The sequence below is a fragment of the Carettochelys insculpta genome, chromosome 5, assembly GCF_033958435.1.
Source record: "Carettochelys insculpta isolate YL-2023 chromosome 5, ASM3395843v1, whole genome shotgun sequence".
In the NCBI taxonomy this organism is placed as follows: Eukaryota; Metazoa; Chordata; order Testudines; family Carettochelyidae; genus Carettochelys; species Carettochelys insculpta.
Window position 1 is genome coordinate 1110936 of NC_134141.1, and position 8690 is coordinate 1119625.

An 8690-nucleotide genomic window follows, 5' to 3' on the forward strand; every position below is an offset into this window, starting at 1 on the left:
CAAGAACCCTGAGAAGTTTATATGAAGGCCAGACTTACCAAGCACTTCACCTGCCTGGGCTACATTTCATGAGTTTTCCCTCTGAGTATTTGTAATCAAACAAGTCCATCAGACTCAGGCATCTTATTAGGGCTCATCTAGCACACACACAAAGTGACTGTATACACAAAAATAAGTTATAGTGGAGATTGCTAACAGCAGTTCAGCAGAAGATCCATGCTAAAACCAGCAGTTTATCACTATGGTAATCACAAGCTTTGATTATATAACTAATTTGACAATCCTTGACAGGGCACACAGCCGATTAAATAGAAAAGTTCCACATTTTAAGACCCAATATCACTTCTGCTGAAGTCACAGATAGTAATATTATCACAGAAACAATATTATGCCTTAAACACTACAAACCTGGACAACAGTTCATTTAGGTTCTCTCATCTGATTTATGATATCTGTAGCTCTTGTTTTAATGTAACATGCATTTTTAGGATATGCCATGATTTAAGAATTTCTTTTTGTACAATAGCTGTATTTGAAAAGCTATTGTTTAGTTCAAGTGTATGGAATTATGATACTAAAATGTGCTTTTGTACTACTACGGTGGTGGAGAAGCAGAAGGACGTGATCACTACTGTGAGTAAATGGCAGAGAAGATAGAACCACAGTCATTTCCCCTACACACATTAAAGACAAAAAATTAGCTCTCAGAGCAACATGGAAGGTACTAGGGAGAGGTAGAGGAGATGGGCTTACACTTAAAAAAATTCTGATTCTGCATAATGAAAAATTTTCATACAAGTTTTAAAAACTTTTATATAAAAAAGGTATTAAAGACAGGCAGTTTAGACAGAAAGGCCATAAAATGGCTTTTTCCCAACTATGACCATTTACACACAGGAAGAATTAAAGTTGTTTTGATGTTTCTTACTGAGAATTTTTCTGTTTAGTTATGTGACAGCAAACTAATAATTACAGTAAGCCAGAATTGTTCAGATATTCCATTTGTAATTTACAAACTTTTAAAACTATGGCTTTAGTATTAAGGACAAGTCTAATAATGTTCTTGAACTGCATTTATCAGCCTTTACTGGAATTTGATGAGGTTCTGCTACTTTACTGCTTTGGTTGTTTTCATAAAGCATTAACATAAATCAACAAAAATGGATGGGGAAGAGAAAAAATGGATTTTGAGGGATCTTAAGATTTGTTTGTTTTTTTTTTCCAGCTCCAGGGTTGATTAAACAAAGATAGGAAATTTGTGAAAACGGACTAAATTTCAAAATTGCCATCAGCTGTATTTTTTATTTTGAATGACTCTAGAAATTGAGTTAAAGTAGAAGCAGAAATCAACAGAACCCTATACAAATTATGCCCTGCACAGCATTTTTCATCTAATGTTTCATTCAGTAAATCCAGTAATTGTTGAAATAGACATAGAAAATTACTGTAAGTATTAACCAAAAAATAAAATTTGAATATAGCCTTATTTTGGAATGATCTAGAACTTCAGGAATGTGCTACAGGAATAAGAAAGAATCAAAGAAAACTATTTACAGCCCTGTCATCTAAAAATTACATAACTCAGATTTGATTGACAGTCTCATAAAACTCATTGTGCACTTGATAACTACTGCAAGTTTGGGGAGGCCAGGATACTATTCACACACAAGTTTGTGTTCATTTATGCTCCTGTACAACCCCACACTCTTGGGACCTGAATGGTGCCAGATGAGAGAATCTGCTGGTATACAGGAGGTTAATATTGTCTAGCAACATTACCAATGCTTCCACTGCTTACTGGGCATTCAGAAGACATTTAGGGGTAAATTACAGCTAAACAGCAGCACAGAACACCGAGAGTCAGGACTGGTGGCTGTAAACAAACTTGGCGGCACTGAGGGAAATTTGGCATAAGTGGTCAGGCTAACTAAAATCATGCTGGGTTATGGATGTTGCCGGACCAGAGAGGATCAACCTGTACATGTCACTTTGCATAGTTTCTGCTCATGTCTCAAACATTTTTCCAAAAATCTTTGTACTATTTAAAACAAACAGATTTGTTGATCATTATGCTTTTGTAAAAACAAGCTGCCCTGTAGCACTTTAAACACTAACAATTTTATGTATTAGTTAAAAAGCAATGAGAAGACCTTTGGCACCCTATAGACTAACAGTTTTTGGGTTTTTTTTTGGAGCTTAAGCTTTTGTGGGCAAAGACCCACTTTGTCAGATGCATGTCTTACCCACAAAAGCTCATTACCTAATAAATAAAACCCTTAGGCTGAATCTGCGCTTGCCCCCCAACTTCAAAGGGGGCATGGTAATCAGGGTCACAGGAGATTACTAATGAAGTGCTGCATATTCACTGCAGCACTTCATTAGGCTAATTCTCCCCCACAGAAACTTCTAAGTGTCAAACTTCAAAGTGCCTACATGCATGTAGCCACAGGCACTTTGAAGTGGCTTTACGCCTCAAAATTTTGGGGGAGCGAAAGCACTTCAAAGTGCCTGTGGCTACACACATACCGGCACTTCAAAAGTTGCCATGAGGCAGAACTAACCAAATGAAGTGTTGCATATCCACCACAGCACTTCATTAGTAGTCTCCTATCACCCTGATTACCATGCCCCCAACCTCAAAGGGGGCAAGTGTAGATAAGCTCTTAGTCCTTAAGGTGCTACACAACTGCCTATTTTTTCTGAAGCTACAGACTAACTTGGCTACTCTTCTGAGAGCCCCTACTATGTTTTTGTAGTTTACCTCTCTGCACTTCTGCTAAGAGTAGTTAGCGTGCTACTGTTCTGCACGTCACTACTCACTGCCACAAAGAATCACTGAAGACAAGCCCCAGCTCCACGGCTCCCTAGCCACAGGCTGGCCAGCGCCTCAGTCTCCAGCCACAGCCTGCTCTACCCACACTTTGGCAGGCCATGGTGTTCAGCCCCTGCACTCACAGCTGGGCCTAGCACCACCTGGGACAGGTTGTTTTTTTAAGTAAACTGCCCCTGACCAGACCCTCAGGGCTGGGCTGACAAACCCAGGCCAACAGCTAACCATTCACCCATCCCACCCACTGGGAGCCAGCAGGGCCTGTCACTCTCCCAGGAACCCCAAGGCACCCTTCTTGGCCCAGCCACAGACCACCCAGACCCCCCAAAGCTCCAGCACCCCTTCATTCCCAGCTGCCAGCTCCCTTCCCTTCTCAGCCCCACAGTGCCCCACCCCCACACAGCTCCAGCACCCCTTCGCTCCCAGACCCCAGCATCCTTCCCAGCCCCAGTGTGCCCTGCCCCCCAGCTCCTGCACCCCTTCGTTCCCAGACCCAAGCATCCTTCCCAGGCCCAGTGTGCCCCACCCCACAGCTCCTGCACCCCTTCGTTCCCAGACCCCAGCATCCTTCCCAGCCCCAGCGTGCCCCGCCCCCCAGCTCCTGCACCCCTTCGCTCCCAGCCCCACAGTGCCCCGCCCCCGCAACAGCTCCAGCTCCCCTTCGTTCCCAGCCGCCAGCTCCCTTCCCAGCCCCACAGCGCTCCACCCCCCCACACCTCCCTTTCGTTCCCAGCCACCAGCTCCCCCCAACCCCACAGTGCCCCACCCCCCCACAGCTCCCCTTCGCTCCCAGCCAATACCCCCCGTCCCAGCCCCACAGTGCCCCCCCCCACACCTCCCCTTCGTTCCCAGCCACCAGCTCCCCCCACGGCCCCACAGTGCCCCGCCCCCCCCACAGCTCCCCTTCGTTCCCAGCTGCCAGCTCCCCCCTGGGCCCCACAGCGCCCCACCCCCCCACAGCTCCCCTTCGTTCCCAGCCACCAGCTCCCCCCGTCCCAGCCCCACAGCGCCCCACAGCTCCCCTTCGCTCTCAGCCAGCACCCCCTGTCCCAGCCCCACAGCGCCCCACCCCCCGACAGCTCCCCTTCGCTCCCAGCCACCAGCTCCCCCGTCCCAGCCCCACAGCACCCTGCCCCCCCACAGCTCCCCTTCGCTCCCAGCCACCAGCTCCCCCCGTCCCAGCCCCACAGCGCCCCGCCCCCCACAGCTCCCCTTCGCTCCCAGCCACCAGCTCCCCCCGTCCCAGCCCCACAGCGCCTCGCCCCCCCACAGCTCCCCTTCGCTCCCAGCCACCAGCTCCCCCCGTCCCAGCCCCACAGCGCCCCGCCCCCCCACAGCTCCCCTTCGCTCCCAGCCACCAGCTCCCCCGTCCCAGCCCCACAGCGCCCCGCCCCGCCACAGCTCCCCTTCGCTCCCAGCCACCAGCTCCCCCCGTCCCAGCCCCACAGCGCCTCGCCCCCCCACAGCTCCCCTTCGCTCCCAGCCACCAGCACCCCCCGTCCCAGCCCCACAGCGCCTCGCCCCCCCACAGCTCCCCTTCGCTCCCAGCCACCAGCTCCCCCGTCCCAGCCCCACAGCGCCTCGCCCCCCCACAGCTCCCCTTCGCTCCCAGCCACCAGCTCCCCCCGTCCCAGCCCCACAGCGCCTCGCCCCCCCACAGCTCCCCTTCGCTCCCAGCCACCAGCTCCCCCGTCCCAGCCCCACAGCGCCCCGCCCCCCCACAGCTCCCCTTCGCTCCCAGCCACCAGCTCCCCCCGTCCCAGCCCCACAGCGCCTCGCCCCCCCACAGCTCCCCTTCGCTCCCAGCCACCAGCTCCCCCGTCCCAGCCCCACAGCGCCCCGCCCCCCCACAGCGCCCCGCCCCCCCACAGCGCCCCTTCGCTCCCAGCCACCAGCTCCCCCCGTCCCAGCCCCACAGCGCCCCGCCCCCCCACAGCTCCCCTTCGCTCCCAGCCACCAGCTCCCCCCGTCCCAGCCCCACAGCGCCTCGCCCCCCCACACCTCCCCTTCGCTCCCAGCCACCAGCTCCCCCCGTCCCAGCCCCACAGCGCCCCGCCCCCCACAGCTCCCCTTCGCTCCCAGCCACCAGCTCCCCCCGTCCCAGCCCCACAGCGCCCCGCCCCCCCACAGCTCCCCTTCGCTCCCAGCCACCAGCTCCCCCCGTCCCAGCCCCACAGCGCCCCGCCCCCCCACAGCTCCCCTTCGCTCCCAGCCACCAGCTCCCCCGTCCCAGCCCCACAGCGCCCCGCCCCCCCACAGCTCCCCTTCGCTCCCAGCCACCAGCTCCCCCCGTCCCAGCCCCACAGCGCCCCGCCCCCCACAGCTCCCCTTCGCTCCCAGCCACCAGCTCCCCCCGTCCCAGCCCCACAGCGCCCCGCCCCCTTCCCAGACTCCAGCATCGCCGCACGGCCCCGGCCCGGGCCCGACTCACCGCAGCCCCTCAGGGCGCGCGGCTGCGGCTGCCGCTGCCGCTTCCAGCACCTCAGGCGCGGCACCGCCCCCGCCCCGCCTTATAACGCCGGCGCGCCCTCCGCCAGCGCCGTCCTGCGCATGCGTGCCCAGCCCCTCCCCCGGGCAGGAATGGAAACCGAAAGTGGGGGGAGGGGGAGGGGGAGGGGGAAGCTGGGGCGGGGGGGCTGTGTGGGGGTGGGAGGGGAGAAGGGGGGCTGTGTGGGCGGGGGGAAGCTAGGGGCGGGGGGGCTGTGTGGGGGTGGGAGGGGAGAAGGGGGGCTGTGTGGGCGGGGGGAAGCTAGGGGCGGGGGGGCTGTGTGGGGTGGGAGGGGTGAAGGGGGGCTGTGTGGGCGGGGGGAAGCTAGGGGCGGGGGGGCTGTGTGGGGTGGGAGGGGAGAAGGGGGGCTGTGTGGGCGGGGGGAAGCTAGGGGCGGGGGGGCTGTGTGGGGTGGGAGGGGAGAAGGGGGGCTGTGTGAGCGGGGGAAGCTAGGGGCGGGGGGGCTGTGTGGGGGTGGGAGGGGAGAAGGGGGGCTGTGTGGGCGGGGGGAAGCTAGGGGCGGGGGGGCTGTGTGGGGTGGGAGGGGTGAAGGGGGGCTGTGTGGGCGGGGGGAAGCTAGGGGCGGGGGGGCTGTGTGGGGGTGGGAGGGGAAAAGGGGGGCTGTGTGAGCGGGGGAAGCTAGGGGCGGGGGGCTGTGTGGGGGTGGGAGGGGAGAAGGGGGGCTGTGCGGGCGGGGGAAAGCTAGGGGCGGGGGGGCTGTGTGGGGGTGGGAGGGGAGAAGGGGGGCTGTGTGGGCGGGGGGGAAGCTAGGGGCGGAGGGCTGTGTGGGGTGGGAGGGGAGAAGGGGGGCTGTGTGAGTGGGGGAAGCTAGGGGCGGGGGTCTGTGTGGGGGTGGGAGGGGAGAAGGGGGGCTGTGTGGGCGGGGGAAAGCTAGGGGCGGGGGGGCTGTGTGGGGGTGGGAGGGGAGAAGGGGGGCTGTGTGGGCGGGGGGGAAGCTAGGGGCGGAGGGCTGTGTGGGGTGGGAGGGGAGAAGGGGGGCTGTACAGGCGGGGGAGGCTGCGGCGGGGGTCTGTGTGGGGGTGGGAGGGGAGAAGGGGGGCTGTGCGGGCGGGGGGAAGCTAGGGGTGGGGGGGCTGTGTGGGGGTGGGAGGGGAGAAGGGGGGCTGTGTGGGTGGGGGGGAAGCTAGGGGCAGAGGGCTGTGTGGGGTGGGAGGGGAGAAGGGGGGCTGTGCGGGTGGGGGAAGCTAGTGGCGGGGTGCTGTGTGGGGGTGGGAGGGGAGAAGGGGGGCTGTACAGGCGGGGGAGGCTGCGGCGGGGGTCTGTGTGGGGGTGGGAGGGGAGAAGGGGGGTTGTGCAGGTTGGGGAAGCTAGGGGTGGGGGGCTGTGTGGGGTGGGAGGAGTGAAGGGGGGCTGTGTGGGCAGAGGAAGCTGGAGTGGGGGGCTGTGTGGGGGTGGGAGGGGAGAAGGGGGGCTGTGTGGGGGGGAGGCTAGGGGCGGGGGGGCTGTGTGGGGGTGGGAGGGGAGAAGGGCTGTGGGGGGGAAGCTAGGGGCGGGGGGCTGTGTGGGGGTGGGAGGGGAGAAGGGGGCTGTGCGGGCAGGGGAAGCTAGGGGCGGAGGGCTGTGTGGGGTGGGAGGGGAGAAGGGGGGCTGTGTGGGGGGGAGGCTAGGGGCGGGGGGGCTGTGTGGGGGTGGGAGGGGAGAAGGGGGCTGTGCGGGCAGGGGAAGCTAGGGGCGGAGGGCTGTGGGGGGTGGGAGGGGAGAAGGGGGGCTGTGTGGGTGGGGGAAGCTAGTGGCGGGGTGCTGTGTGGGGGTGGGAGGGGAGAAGGGGGGCTGTGCGGGTGCGGGGAAGCTAGGGGCGGAGGGCTGTGGGGGGTGGGAGGGGAGAAGGGGGGCTGTGCAGGCGGGGGAGGCTGCGGCGGGGGTCTGTGTGGGGGTGGGAGGGGAGAAGGGGGGCTGTGCGGGCGGGGGGAAGCTAGGGGTGGGGGGGCTGTGTGGGGGTGGGAGGGGAGAAGGGGGGCTGTGTGGGTGGGGGGGAAGCTAGGGGCAGAGGGCTGTGTGGGGTGGGAGGGGAGAAGGGGGGCTGTGCGTGTGGGGGAAGCTAGTGGCGGGGTGCTGTGTGGGGGTGGGAGGGGAGAAGGGGGGCTGTACAGGCGGGGGAGGCTGCGGCGGGGGTCTGTGTGGGGGTGGGAGGGGAGAAGGGGGGTTGTGCAGGTGGGGGAAGCTAGGGGTGGGGGGCTGTGTGGGGTGGGAGGAGTGAAGGGGGGCTGTGTGGGCAGAGGAAGCTGGAGTGGGGGGCTGTGTGGGGGTGGGAGGGGAGAAGGGGGGCTGTGTGGGGGGGAGGCTAGGGGCGGGGGGGCTGTGTGGGGGTGGGAGGGGAGAAGGGCTGTGGGGGGGAAGCTAGGGGCGGGGGGCTGTGTGGGGGTGGGAGGGGAGAAGGGGGCTGTGCGGGCAGGGGAAGCTAGGGGCGGAGGGCTGTGTGGGGTGGGAGGGGAGAAGGGGGGCTGTGTGTGGGGGAGGCTAGGGGCGGGGGGGCTGTGTGGGGGTGGGAGGGGAGAAGGGGGCTGTGCGGGCAGGGGAAGCTAGTGGCGGAGGGCTGTGGGGGGTGGGAGGGGAGAAGGGGGGCTGTGCGGGTGGGGGAAGCTAGTGGCGGGGTGCTGTGTGGGGGTGGGAGGGGAGAAGGGGGGCTGTGCGGGTGCGGGGAAGCTAGGGGCGGAGGGCTGTGGGGGGTGGGAGGGGAGAAGGGGGGCTGTGCAGGCGGGGGAGGCTAGGGGCGGGGGCCTGTGTGGGGGTGGGAGGGGAGAAGGGGGGTTGTGCAGGTGGGGGAAGCTGGTGTGGGGGGCTGTGTGGGGTGGGAGGAGTGAAGGGGGTCTGTGTGGGCAGAGGAAGCTGGGGCGGGGGGCTGTGTGGGGGTGGGAGGGGAGAAGGGGGGCTGTTCAAGGGGGGGGTTAGCTAGTGGCAGGGGGCTGTGCGGGCGGGGAAAGCTAGGGGTGGGGGGGCTGTGTGGGGTGGGGGAAAGCTGGGGCAGGGGGCTGTGTGGGGGTGGCATACAAACACATGGGCATTAACAGAGAGGTAGCAGTGTCAGTATGTATACCAACAAAATAAAACAGCAGTAATGTAGCACTTTAAAGACTAACAAAACAGAGTGACATCCATAAGTACAGAGGACCCAAAAAATGCATTTGATTTGTCAGTTTTTATTGCAATTTTTTGGGTCCTCTGTACTTCTGAATGTCACTCTGTATTGGAAATGGGATTGATCTGACAAAGTGGGTCTGTCCCACGAAAGCTCATCACGGAATAAATCATTTTGTTAAACACATGGGAAGAGAAACTACCCACCCACCCACTCCCCCCCCCAAAAAGGAAAGAATGAATAGTGCAGTGCAAACCACAGTTGTGAGTTTGGGG

General features: G+C 60.7%; 1 protein-coding gene across 2 annotated transcripts in view; it reads right to left on the reverse strand.

The window, feature by feature from the left end:
* TDRD7 (tudor domain containing 7) overlaps window positions 1–5321 on the reverse strand; it is a 109098-nt gene extending 103777 nt beyond the window's left edge. For both annotated transcript variants that reach the window (XM_074994496.1, XM_074994498.1), the window contains exon 1: window positions 5262–5321. The gene's annotated coding sequence lies outside the window, so the exon portion shown is untranslated. The remainder of the gene's footprint in view (window positions 1–5261) is intronic.
* Window positions 5322–8690: the final 3369 nt, after the last annotated feature.